General features: G+C 42.4%; 1 pseudogene; it reads right to left on the bottom strand.

Annotated features, from left to right (window-relative positions):
• The window catches only part of LOC140211018 (serine/threonine-protein kinase PDIK1L pseudogene), a 38159-nt pseudogene that overhangs the window by 19641 nt on the left and 4224 nt on the right, over window positions 1-14294 (bottom strand).

Raw genomic sequence — 14294 nt, 5'->3', positions numbered from 1 at the left:
GAGCTATTGGATCTCACTGTAGATCTCATCTGCCCAGTCGGTTGGAGCTGACTTCACGTGCTAAGACAGGCATGTCCTGTATCACCAGGGTATGAAGCCCACTGACTACCCTCACCTGGTTTTGCACTTGTCAAAGCGGTGTACCAGAGCGTGGCCACTGTCACATGCCAACAGTTCTTGGAGTCACAGGTGTGAGTTGAGTGTCCAGTGGAGCCCAAAGGTGAGTGAGCTGCCCCAGAATTGACTCAATTGACCAGAGGTGCTACCCCTCCCTGGACACCCCATACAGGCTTAACAACAGTCACCATTATAATCACCAAATCTGGTTCTTTAATGTCCTTCACAATAGTACAGGTCCTTTAAACTACTCCAAGATAAATCTAATCCTTCCCTTTCACACAGCTCTCCATTTTTCCCATCATCCATGTGCCATTCTAAGAGTTTCATAAATAACCCTAGTACATCTGCCTCTACCACCACCCCCGGCAACGTGTTCCATGCATCCACCACTCCGTATAAAAAGCTGAACTCTGCCAACGTCTCCTCCCCCCGCCCCACGCTTTCCTGCAATCATCTAAAAATTATACTGTCTTGTATTAGCCATTTCCACCCTAAAGAGGAGCCAGTTGTCCACTCTATCAAAGCCTCTGACAGATGTCTGCCATCCATACCTGTATGTCAGTCCAGACCACCAACATTCTCATCTGTCCCAGTACAAGAGCAAGTAGAGGGATAGGCAATTAATGCCAGCAACATCCACAAGCCCAGAACAATAAAATGAATTGGGCAATTTGTATAATGGATTACCAATTAGCTTTATTTCATTTTCATTCTCAAAGTACCCCCCGATGACTAACTGATATGCAGCATGCAATTTGAAACTTGGTGATTCAAAGACTTGACAGGAAATGTCATTAAAAAAAAAAGAACATTTTAAACTGCAGAGAAATTGGGCATCAAGTTTGTGATCTAGATCTGGGGCATTACTTTTGGAGAAACTGCAGCCAGTTTCTAATCCAGACACACATTGAGTGAAGGTGCAAGGATGCAAGATAGTGTTATTATTATTGCACTTCCTAATAAATGGTTTTATGATTAACCCTGCACTGAGGGCACCACACTTCAGTCCAAGGAGATCTCTGTCTACTGAATGGACCAGTCAGCTGCATCAGGAAAGTGTAGAGGCAGTGATCGCAGTCTCTAGAGCAAAGTAAGAGCATCCTTCAGGAGTAAAGCACCTGGCCTAGGCAGCGTACCTGGCCAACGACTGAAGACCTGTGCTAATCAACTGGCTGGAGTTTATAGATATCCTCAACCTCCCAGTTCAGAGGCTGAGGGACCCATCTGCTTCAAGCAGACATCAATCACACCGGTGCCCAAGAATGTGATAACCTCTCTCAATCTCTATCATCCAGTAGCACCAACATGCACTGTCATGACACATATCAACTCCTGCGTGAGTGACCTGGATCTGCTCCAATTTGCCAGGACAACACATAGGAGCAGAATTAGGCCATTTGGCCCATTGAGTCTGCTCTGCCATTTCATCATGGCTCATCTTCTCGCCCCACCCCTCCTCAACCACACTCCCCAGCCTTCTACCTGTAACCTTTGATACAGTGTCCGATCAAGACCTGTCAATCACCACCTTAAATACGCCCAATGATTTGGCCTCCATAGCTGTCTGTGGTAAGAAGTTCTACAAATTCACTACCTTCTGGCTAAAGAAGTTTCTCCACATCTGTTTTAAATGGGTGCCCTTCTATCTTAACATTATGCCCTCTTGTCCTAGAGGACCACACCATGAGAAACATCCTTTCCACATCTACTCTGTCTAGGCCTTTCAACATTCAAAAGGTTTCAATGAGATTGCCCTCATCCTTCAAAATTCTATTGAGTACAGACCCAGAGCCATCATGTATTCTTCGTATGATAATCCTTTCATTCCCAGAATCATTCTTGAGAACTTCTTCTGAATCCTCTCCAATGCCCCAACATCTTTTCTGAGATAAGGAGCCCAAAGCTGTTCACAATACTTAAGGTGAGGTCTCACCAGCATCTTATAAAGCTTCAGCATCACATCCCTGCTCTTGTATTCTAGACCTCTTGAAATGAATGAACATTGCATTTGCCTTCCTCACTACGGACTCAACCTGCAAGTTAAACTTTAGGTTGTTCTGCACAAGAACTCCCAAGTCCCTTTGCATCTCAGATTTTTGGATTTTCTGCCATTTAGAAAATAGTCTGAACATTTATTTCTACTACCAATGTGCATGACCATGCATTTTCCAACATTGTATTTCATTTGCCATTTTCTTGCCCATTCTCCTAATCTGTCCAAGTCCTTCTGCAGCCTACCCCTTTCCTCAACATTACCTACCCCTCCACCAATCTTTATATCATCTACAAACTTGACAACAAAGCCATCTATTCTGTTATCTAACTCATTGACATACAGTATAAAATGAAACAGCCCAACTCTAACCCCCGCGGAACACCACTAGTCACTGGCAGCCAACCAGAAAAGGATCCTTTTATTCCCATTCGCTGCTTCCTACCAATCAGCCAATGCTCTAACCATGTCAGTAACTTTTCTGTAATGCCATGGGCTCTTAGCTTGGTAAGCAGCCTCATGTCTGGCACCTTGTCAAAGGTCTTCTGAAAGTCCAAACATACAACATCCACTGCACCCCTTTTACTTACCCTACTTGTAATGTCCTCAAAGAATTCCAACAGGCTTGCCAAGCAAGATTTTTCCTTGGGGAAACCATACAGACTATCTCCTACCTTGTCTCATGTCAGTCATTAAGTACTCCATAACCTCATCCCAAACAATTGATTCCAATATCTTCCCAACCACTGAGGTCAGGATAACTGGTCTACAACTTCCTTTCTGCTGCCATCCTCCTGTCTTAAAAGACTGGAGTGATATTTGCAATTTTCCAGTCCTCTGGCACCATGCCAGAATCCAACAATTTTTGAAAGATCACTACTAATACCTGGGCCTTGGTACCTCCCTGTACAACAGAATCTTCAAATTCCACATTAGCAGACTCCATTTAGTATGGTTTGGCAACATCTCCACAATCTCCATCATCACTGGGGAACCATAAGGGTGTGTGCTTAGCCCACTGTTTTTCTCACTTTATCCTTCCATTTTCCTCACAGTCATGTACTTATCTAACCATCCCCCAAATGTCGCAAATGTGTCTGCTTCAATCACCACCCAGGGAATGCATTCCAGGCACCCATCATCCTGTGTTTTAAAAAAAAAGCTTGTCCCTCACATCTCCTTTAAACTTGCCTCCTCTCGCCTTAAATGCATGCCCTCTGGTATTACACATGTCAACCCTGGGAAAAAGATACTGGTCTGTTTGCTCTATCTATGCCTCTTATAATCCTCTATCAGATCTCCCCTCAGCCGCTACCACTCCAGAGAAAACAACCCAAGTTTATCCAACCTCTCGTGATAGCACAGGCAGCATCCTGGTAAACCTCTTCAGCAGCCTCTCCAAAGCCTCAATATCTTTCCTATAACAGGGCAACATCGATGCAGGCCAGCTAGAGTTTTTTCCTAAATTAAAAGCTGCAACATTACTTCCTGACTTGTTGGTCTGTCCATGTATAGTTTTTCATAAAATTCTGTTGTATCTCTTATTCTGTCAATGCCTACAAGAAAATGAATTTCAAAGTACATATATGGTGACATTTATGTACTTTGATCATAACTTTACTTCGACACCATGTAAAGTTGGTAAGAAAGGTATGTGAGGGAAGAGCTGTTAACTTATCATCTGTATCTAGAGTCAATGATTGAGGACAGTGACTGAACATGGTGGTAATTTAATACATTTCTTAGATAATAAATTACTTTGAACTTTGTAACTTCAAATGCTTCTCTGAGAATCGTGGCAGACTTACTATAGGGAGAAACTCCTGATCCATCCTTCCTACCAAAGAGAAGTTTGGTGTGGACAGAAAGTCTGGATTATTCATTCAGAAACAAATACTTAGAAAGTGAGATCAGAAGCAGGTTTATTATCACCGGCATGCGTCATGAAACTTGTTAACTTAGCAGCAGGACTACAATGCACCACATGATAATACAGAAAGAAAAATAAAAGCATATATGTTAAACAGATTAAAAATAGTGCAAAAACAGAAATAATATATATTTGAAAAGTGAGGTAGTGTTCATGGGTTCAATGTTCATTTTGGAATCGGACAGCAGAGGGGAAGAAGCTGTTCTGTCAGGCTTCTAAACCTCCTTCCTCTCAGTAACAATGAGAAGTGGGCAGGTCTTGGGTGATGGGGGTTCTTAATAATGGATGTCACGTCACCTTTCTGAGGCACCGCTCCTTGAAGATGTCTTGTTACTATGGACTACAGTACCCAAGTTGGAGCTGACTAATTTTACAACTTTTTGTAGCTTCTTTTGGTCCCGTGCAGTAGCTCCCCACCCGCCCCCCCACACCCAAATACTGTACCAGACAATGATGCAGCCTGTCTGAATACTCTCCACGGTATGTCTATAGAGTAAGTGTTTTAGGTGACAAACTAAATCTCTTCAAACTCCTAATGAAATATAGCCGCTGTCTTGTCTTCTTTATAGCTGCATTGATATGTTGGGACCAGGTTAGATCCTCAGAGATATTGACACCCAGAAACTTGAAACTGCTCACTCTCCACTTCTGATTCCCCTTGAGGGTTGGCATGTGTTCCCTCGGTCCTCCCCTTTCTGAAGTCCACAATCAGCTCTTCCATCTTACTGACATGGAGTGCCAGAGATACTGACACACAGGAATTTGAAATTGCTCACTCTTTCCACTTCTCATCCCTCTTTGAGGACTGGTGTGTGTTTCCTCGTATTACCCCTTCTGAAGTCCACAATCAGTTGTTTGGTCTTAGTGATGTCAAGTGCAAGGTTGTTGCTGTGACACCACTCAACTAGCTGGTATATCTCTCTCCTGTACACCCGCTCATCTCCATTGCTGCGACACCACTCAACTAGCTGGCGTATCTCTCTCCTGTACACCCGCTCATCTCCATTGCTGCGACACCACTCAACTAGCTGGCGTATCTCTCTCCTGTACGCCCGCTCATCTCCATTGCTGCCACACCACTCAACTAGCTGGTATATCTCTCTCCTGTACACCCGCTCATCTCCATTGCTGCGACACCACTCAACTAGCTGGCGTATCTCTCTCCTGTACACCCGCTCATCTCCATTGCTGCGACACCACTCAACTAGCCGGCGTATCTCTCTCCTGTACACCCGCTCATCTCCATTGCTGTGACACCACTCAACTAGCTGGTATATCTCTCTCCTGTACACCCGCTCATCTCCATTGCTGCGACACCACTCAACTAGCTGGTATATCTCTCTCCTGTACGCCCGCTCATCTCCATTGCTGCGACACCACTCAACTAGCTGGCGTATCTCTCTCCTGTACGCCCACTCATCTCCATTGCTGCGACACCACTCAACTAGCTGGCGTATCTCTCTCCTGTACGCCCGCTCATCTCCATTGCTGCGACACCACTCAACTAGCTGGCGTATCTCTCTCCTGTACGCCCGCTCATCTCCATTGCTGCGACACCACTCAACTAGCTGGCGTATCTCTCTCCTGTACGCCCGCTCATCTCCATTGCTGCGACACCACTCAACTAGCTGGCGTATCTCTCTCCTGTACGCCCGCTCATCTCCATCTGAAACTCTACCAACAATGATTCTGCCAACAAATCAGCACATTTATAGATGGCAATTGGGCTACGCATAGCCACATAGAAATGGGTATAGAGGGAATAAAGCAGTGAGCTAAGTACAAACCCTAAGTGCACCAGTGTTGATTGTCAACGAGGCAGAGATATCACCAATCCGCACATATTGTGGTCTTCCAGTTAGAAGTCAAGGATCCAATTGCAGAGGGACTTGCTTACATTTTCTCATCCTTTAGAAGATTCAAGCCAGATAGCTGACAGGGATTATTACATTGAACACCCATGAGGTAGTCCTACAATAGAACTCAATCCAGTAGCTTCATGAGGCCAAGAAGGTCAGGTGTGCAAATTACAGTTAGCTTGTTAACCAGAGGCATAGTGAATTGCATCTCTATGCAGGAATCCTTAGAAAACCCATCACTGAGGTAAAGTTCAAAGTTTAAATAGATTATTAAAGTATGTGTTATCATATACTACCTTGAGATTAATTTTCTTGTAGATATTTACAGGGGAAAAGATATACAATAGAATTTTATGGAAATCATACACAAAAACTGATAAAAAAATGTGTGCAAAAGACAAACTGTGCAAAAAAATACTGAGAACACAAGTTATAAAGAGCCCTTGAAAGTGAGTCTGTAGGTCACAGCATCAGCTCAGCTGTGGCGAGTCACACACCGGTTCAGGAGTAATGGTTGAAGGGTAATAACTGTTCCTGAACCTAGTCATGTGGGGCCCCAAGGCCAAGGAGAAAATAGACTGCTGCAAATCTATTCCAAAGGCATCAAATTGTCAAAAAAAAACAGGAAAGGCAGTGAAAAGAGCTCATCGCCATTCTACCGTTGACAGAATGACCCAGAAGTCAAAACCTTCCCATGCATTACTTTCTAGGTTGAATTCCATTCATGAATATTGACACATTGAATACAGAGTGATTGCAAGTGGTCCCTGTAAGTGGCTACCCAGGTTGATGTGGTGATAAAGGAGTTATACTGCATGCTTGGCTTTATTTGTCAACACACTGAGTTCAAGAGTCAGGAGGCGATGTTGCAGCTTTATAAAACTCCTAGGCTGCTCCTGGAGTATTGAATTTAATTATAATCATCTATTACAGGAAGGATGTGGAGGCATAGGAGAGGGTGTTTAAGAGGTGACCAGGATGTTGTCTGGATTAGGGGGCATAAAGGAGAGATTGGACTAATTTAGGCTGTTTTCTTTGCAGCAGCTGAGCCTGAGGGGAGACTGATGCAAGTATGCATGGCTGAGCACAGCTAAGACACCATTTATAAATTCACAGATGTCACCACTATTGTTGGCAATCTATCAGATGACTATGAGGCGCATACAAGGAATAGATCAGCAACAACAAACTTGCATTCAGTGTCAGCAAGACCAAGGAACTAATTGTGGACTTCAGGAACAGGAAGTCGGGAGAACACACACCAGTCATCACTGAGGGATCAGCAGTGGAAAGGGCGAGTAGCTTCAAGTTCCTGGGTATCAACATCACAGAGTATCTATCCTGGGCCCAACAGATGATGTAATCATAAGCACACCACTGGCTATTCTTCATTAGGAGTTTGAGGAGATTGGTATGTCACCAAAGACTCCAGAAAGTTTCTACAGATGCATGGTGGAGAGCATTCCGACCGGTTGCCTGGTAAGGAGGCTCTAATGCACAGGATTGCAAGAAGATGCACAGGATTGCAGATTCAGCCAGCTCCAACCTTCTACCATCAAGGGCACCTTGAAAAGGTGATACCTCAAGGCAGCAGCATCCATCAATAAGGACCCTCATCTTCCAGAACATCACTACCATCAGGGAAGAGGTACAGGAGCCTGAAGACCCACATTCAATGATTCAGGAACAGCTTCTTCACCTCCACCATCAGATTTCTGAAATGTCCATGAACACTTACTGTTTTTGCATTATTTTGTAATTTATAATAATTTGTTATTGCATTCCACTGCTGCCACTAAACACATTTCATATCATATAAGATAGTGACAATAAAACTTTGATTCTGAGACAGACAACTAGCATCTTTCTCTCAAGATTGCGTGTCTAATATTGAGGGCATGCATTTAAGGTAAGAGAGGGCAAGTTCAAAGGCAACGTGTGGGCAAGTTACTTATTTTTTTTTAAATACAGGATATGGTCTGAAATGCACTGCTAGGGGTGATAGTGGAGCGAGAAACAAGAGAGACTTTTAGGAGGCTTAGACATGCACACGATACAAACATCACGTAGGTAGAAAGGATTAGTTTAGATAATTGTTTAATTACTAGTTAAAATTGGTTTTGCATAGTATCATGGGTTGAAGGGCTTGGTCCTGACTGCAAAGTTCCATATCTGTGCATTCAAATGCGAGGTTGTATTAGTTTTTTAAATTTCACTCTTCCTCTACATGAACAACCTCACTGACTCCTTGCAGACACTGAAGGGTAATTCTGCAAAGGTCTGCCACAACTCAATCCCTTTTTCCAAAACTCACCAAGCAGTTCCTTCTTGGATTCTGTGTCTCTGAAAGTGATTCTCTCCAGCATGGCCCAGAAGGTGATCCCAAGGGCAAAGATGTCCACCTTGTTCGAATAGTGTCCCTCCCAGAGTTCTGGGGCCATGTAGAAGTCAGTGCCACAGGCTGCAGACACTTGCCACCGGCTCATGCTCCCTTTGCTTTGGCACTTCTTACTCAAGCCAAAGTCAGCCACCTGAAACACGGAGAAGGTCTCATTAGTTCGTGTCCAGCCTTTGAACACCCACTTGAAGATTACTGTTGCTAAATACACTAGGGACATTCACGAGATTCTTATATACTATATAATATGCAAGGACATGGATGAAAGAAAAATGGAGGGCTATGTGGGAGGGATGTGTTGATTTTAGAGTAGGTCAAAATGTCAATACAACATCTGTGCTCCAAAAACAATCTGATTTATTGGAACTTGAAAGTAAATAACTGCCCTACAAACATTGGAATTCTATTAATGAATATTGGAATATTGAGCTCCACTAATGGTGAAAATTGGAAAATTTATGTCTCGTTTAATGGAACCTGAAAGTAAAATGCTCCACAAAGACGACAGGAATTCTCAGGCCCACCGGTGAAGTAATACGGGGCTTTGAAATGTTCAAGGATGACAGCACATAGAAAGTGTATTTGTACAAAAACAAAAGTTAGTTTTTGCTCATGCCCTTCCTCAGTTGATGGCATCAGTAATGGCTCCATTGAGAAAGCAGGCTTTTGAAATAGGTTGCAAATCCAGTTCCAGCTGAGATCTAGACCAAGCCTTTAGCGCAGAACTGACTGCTGCGTTCACCAGCAACTTTGATGTGTGTTGCTGCTGCATTGTTACAGGCACCATCTTTCAGGCGTGTTAAACTGAGCAGCTATCCACTTGGACACAAGATTAATGTTCACTCAGTGTTCGAGGCAATGTTTATCCAAATAAAAAAATGAGTGGAACAGATTCTAGCCATCATACTGCTGCTGGAGTTGGCTATATGCAAACTGACAGCCACATTTGCTACAAAGCATAGAGTCAAGAATAGTTTTTTGCTTTAAATATTTTGGGAAGTCCTTAAAGGGAATATAAAGATAAATGGGTCATGGCAATCTCCACAGAAACTGTTGCAATATGAAACCCATTCTACTATCCTACCCATTCCCTTAACTCTCCAAGAAATATATTAAGTGGCACCTTTAAAATCAATGTCTTTCCTAAAGATATGGAACACAAGTCTGTAATACAATTGGTGCAAGACTTCAACTGGTAGCATTCAAGTGGTCACGTCATTCACATCTCTGCCACCAGACTCCCAGGGATATTTTCCAGACTGCTTTACAAAACCACAAGACCATGAGACACAGGAGCAAAATTAGGCCATTCAGCTCATTGAGTCTGCTCTGCTATTCCATCATGGCTGATTCATTTTCTTTCTCAACCCCATTCTCTTGCCTTCTCCCCAGTCAAGAATCTATCAAACTACACTTTAAGTATACCCAATGACTTAGACTGCACTGCCATCTGTGGCAATAAATTCCACAGATTCACTACCCTTTGGCTAAAGAAGTTCTTCCTCACCTCAGTTCTAAAGGGACATCCTTCTATTCGGTGACTGTGCCCTCTGGTCCTAGATTTCCCCACTATAAGAAACATCCTCTCCATACGCACTCTATATAGGTCTTTCAATATTCAGTAGGTTTCACCCCCTTCATTCTTCTAAACTCCAACAAAGATGGGAAGAGATTAGATAGACAGTAGAAAAAGTTCAAAGATACACTTAAAGCAGGAAGAAATAAAAGAACTCTATTAACTCCTGGCCCATGATCATGCCAAGTGGAGGAGGACAGTGTTAAGAATGTCAAAGCTATTCATCAGGAGCACACAAAACACTGTGCAAGCTGGAGTACGCCATCTCGCAACATTACCCACCCACTTCATCTGTTATCTCTTGTCCCATGCTCAGAGTCCAAAATTCCCACTCCATTCACCTCAGGATCCAGAGGACTGGAGTGGAAGCAAATGGAGTCAATCCTGAGGGATTGCCCAAGCACTGGAGTGAGATTATGACCATAAAACATAGGAGCAGAATGAGGCCATTTGGCCTATCGAGTCTCCACTGGGCTGATTTATTTTCCCTCTCAATCCCATTCTCCCACCTTCACCTCATAGTGTCCTTGCTAATTAAGAACCTATCAACCTCCACTTTAAGCACACTTATGGCTGAGCTGATTTTACAACTGTCATTAACAGCCTCCTTTTGAAACAAATCAAAAGGCAAGCAATGGTCAGAAAGTAGAGGCATCCAGATCAGATCCACAGGACAAACAACAGGAGTGGGTAGCTTACAGTAGTGTAACAATTACTGTAACACTATTATAATGTCAGTGACCAACCACTGTCTGTAAGGAGTGTGTACTGTCTCATGACCACATGGTTTTCCTTTGGCTACTCAGGTTTCATCCCACATTTCAAACATGTACAGGTTAGGGTTAGTGTGTTGTGGGTATATGATGTCGGCGTCAGAAGTGTGGCAACTTTTATGGGTTGCGCCAACATGTTCTTGAACTGTGTTGGTTGCTTGAGTAAACAATGCACTTCACTGTATGCTTTGATATACATGTGACAAATAAACCTGATCTTTACAAGATCTAAGTGTTCTTGTACATCAGTCAAGTACAACGAGATCTAGGTGTTCTTGTACATCAGTCAAGCACAATGAGATCTGGTGTTCTTGTACATCAGTCACTGAAAGCAAGCATGCAGGTGCAGCAGGCAGTGAAGAAAGCTAATGGCATGCTGGCCTTCATAACAAGGGGAATTGAGTATAAGAGCAAAGAGATCCTTCTGCAGCAGTACAGGGCCCTGGTGAGACCACACCTGGAATATTGTGCGCAGTTTTGGTCTTCAAAATTGAGGAAGGACATTCTTGCTATTGAGGGAGTGCAGCGTAGGTTCACAAGGTTAATTCCCGGGATGGTGGGACTGTCATATGTTGAAAGATTGGAGCGACTGGGCTTGTATACACTGGAACTTAGAAGGCTGAGAGGGGATCTGATTGAAACACAAGATTATTAAGGGATTGGACACGCTGGAGGCAGGAAGCATGTTCCCACTGATGGGCGAGTACAGAACCAGAGGCCACAGTTTAAGAATAAGGGGTAGGCTATTTAGAACTGAGTTGAGGAAAAACTTTTTCCACCCAGAGAATGGTGGATATGTGGAATGCTCTGCCCCAGAAGGCAGTGGAGGCCAAGTCTCTGGATGCTTTCAAGAAAGAGATGGATAAAGCTCTTAAAGATAGCGGAATCAAAGGTTTTTGGGATAAGGCAGGAACTGGATACTGATTGTGGATGATCAGCCATGATCACAGTGAATGGTGGTGCTGGCTCAAAGGGCCGAATGGCCTACTCCTGCACCTATTGTCTAACAAATCTTTTTAACAGGAAACAGGAATATGAATTGGAGACATGTGAACAGAAGTAATAAACTAGTAATTTTTAAGTTGGTGGGCCTAACTACAGAACAGCAAGGACCATCGAATGATCTTCAATATATCGGGTACTCCAGTTAATTGGGCCATCGGTTAATCAGGGCAGCTGATTTGGGACAACTCTTCAAGAACAAAAGCTAATTCATAAAATACCTGGGATTCTGTTTGTTTATTTGGGACGCTTCGCTGCTTAGTTGGGTCATTCACATGAACTTGCGTGGCTGTCAGACACAACACCGTGCTTTGAGGAACAGCTTTAAAATAGTGCCAGTTGTCTGTTTGTGTTCAAACAGCAGCAATTTTTGTCACTGAGAGTTGGTGAAAAATAAGCAGTAAGACAATTCAGAATAGAAAGGGCTGGGAGTGAAAATGAATCTATTTCACTACTTCAATGTTAGAAACGACAAAAAATTTGAGTGTATTGACCATCACCTTGAAAATTAAAGTGAAAATGAAGATGTAGGGGATGTACTTGTCAGCTTCAGTATATGAATGCAGTGCGTTATCTGCACTAGGAGTCAGTGTTGATTTTGATTGCTTACAGGCAAAAGAACATGAAGCAGATGAATTTCACTGTTGATAAATCTTAGGAATTAAAATTTTATAGAATTGCAGTAGCATTCTAATTTGTTCTGTAGTTCATTTAACTATGTAATTTGTTACTCATTGTATTCTTTTGGTAAGTGGGACAGCTGCTTAATTGGGGCAAAATGTACTGGTCCCGATGTGTTCCAATTAACTGCAATTCATTGTATTCATAAATCTGAATTACGGGATTCAGCACAACATATCCCATCTTGCTTATGATACAAAACTAGGCAAGTAGATAAAGATACAGATTAAATTATTCTTTCTGGAAAGTTTTACATGTTTTTAAAAGCAAGAAAACTTCAATGCTTAGAAACTATTATTTTTGCATTATTTTCCATGGAGAGAGAGAAAAAAAAAACACACACAGTCTTACTGCATTTATAGTATTTGAAGAGACCATAACTTTGGGAAGTCTCTGGACAGGCTGCAAAGTTTAACAAATTATTATTGCTTCTGTATCAAGAATAATCAGAAGTAAGCAAACAGTCTTTTGGAAAGGACCCAGAGAAGCCCATGGTACTTAACTCTGACAGAACAGCACAATCTTTAAGACACTCCTAAGATCAGAAATGTAGAAAGGTAAGCAAGTCTATACAATAAGAAACAGCAATAAAGACAAGGATGTAATGTTGATGTTTTATAAGGTTCTGGTGAGACCTCACTTAGACTACTGTGAGCAGTTTTGGTACTCTCATCTTAGAAAGAATACACTGAAGATGAGGTAGTTGGTTTACAAACAGAAGCAATGTGCAGTGAGACTCCGCGCAAGGAGAGGCTGATGATTGGGCAAAGCTGCAGTCAACAGGACGAGTTGCAATGTAAAAAGGGACAAAAATCAAAAAAGATGAATACAGGAATAAAAGTGTAATTAATATTTGAATGCACACTGTATATGGAATAAGATCGATGAATTGTAACAGTCACAGATTGGTATGTATGATGTTGTAGGCATCACTGAATCATGGCTGAAAGAAGATTATAGCTGGGAGCTTAATGTCCAAGGATTCACATTGTATCAAAAGGACAGGCAGGAAAGCAGAGGGGGTAGTGTTGCTCTATTGGTAAAAAACGAAATCAAATCATTAGAAAAAGATGACACAAGATCAGAAGGTGTTGATTTGTTGTGGATATAGCTAAGGAACAGCCAGGGTAAAAAGACCCTTATGGGAGTTATATACAGACCCCCAAGCAGTAGTAAGGTTGTGGTCTGCAAGTTACAACAGGATATAGAATATGCGTGCCAATAGGGCAATGTTACAATAATCATGGGTGATTTCAGTATGCAGATAGATTGGGAAAATCTGGTTAGTACAGGATTCCATGAGGGGCATTTTTAGAATGCCTACGAGATGGCTTTTCAGAGCAGCTTGTGGTTGAGCCCATGAAGGCTGTACTGGATTAGGTGTTTTGCAATGAATCAGAATTGATTAGAGAGCTTAAGATAAAAGAATCCTTCAGGGAAGAGATCATGATATGATCAAATTCACCCTGAAATTTGAGAAGTTAACATGTATCAGTATTATAGTGGAGTAAAGGAAATTACAGAAGCTTGAGAGAGGAATTGACCAGAATTGATTGGAAAAAAGCACTGGCAGAGATGACGCAGAGCAGCAACGGCTGGAACTTCTGGAAGCAATTTGGAAGGCACAGGGTATATACATCCCAAAGAGGAAGTAGTATTCTAACAGAAAGATGACACAACTGTGGCTAACAAGAGAAGTTAAAGCCAACACAAAAGTCAAAGAGAGGGCATATATTAGAGCGAAAACTAGTGGGAAGTGAGAGGATTTGGGGGGGGGGGGGGGGGTTAGTTTTTAAATACCACAGAATGCAGCTAGAAAAAAAAAATTAAAGTAAAGGTGGAACACAAAAGTAAGCTAGCCAATAATATTAAAGAGGATACTGAAAGTTTCTTCAGAAACATAAAACCAAAAAGAGAGGCGAGAGTGGATATCAGACTGCTGGCAAATGAAGTTGGAGAGGT

Source organism: Mobula birostris, chromosome 2, assembly GCF_030028105.1.
Source record: "Mobula birostris isolate sMobBir1 chromosome 2, sMobBir1.hap1, whole genome shotgun sequence".
Taxonomy (NCBI): domain Eukaryota; kingdom Metazoa; phylum Chordata; class Chondrichthyes; order Myliobatiformes; family Myliobatidae; genus Mobula; species Mobula birostris.
This window is presented reverse-complemented; position numbering and strand designations above follow the sequence as displayed.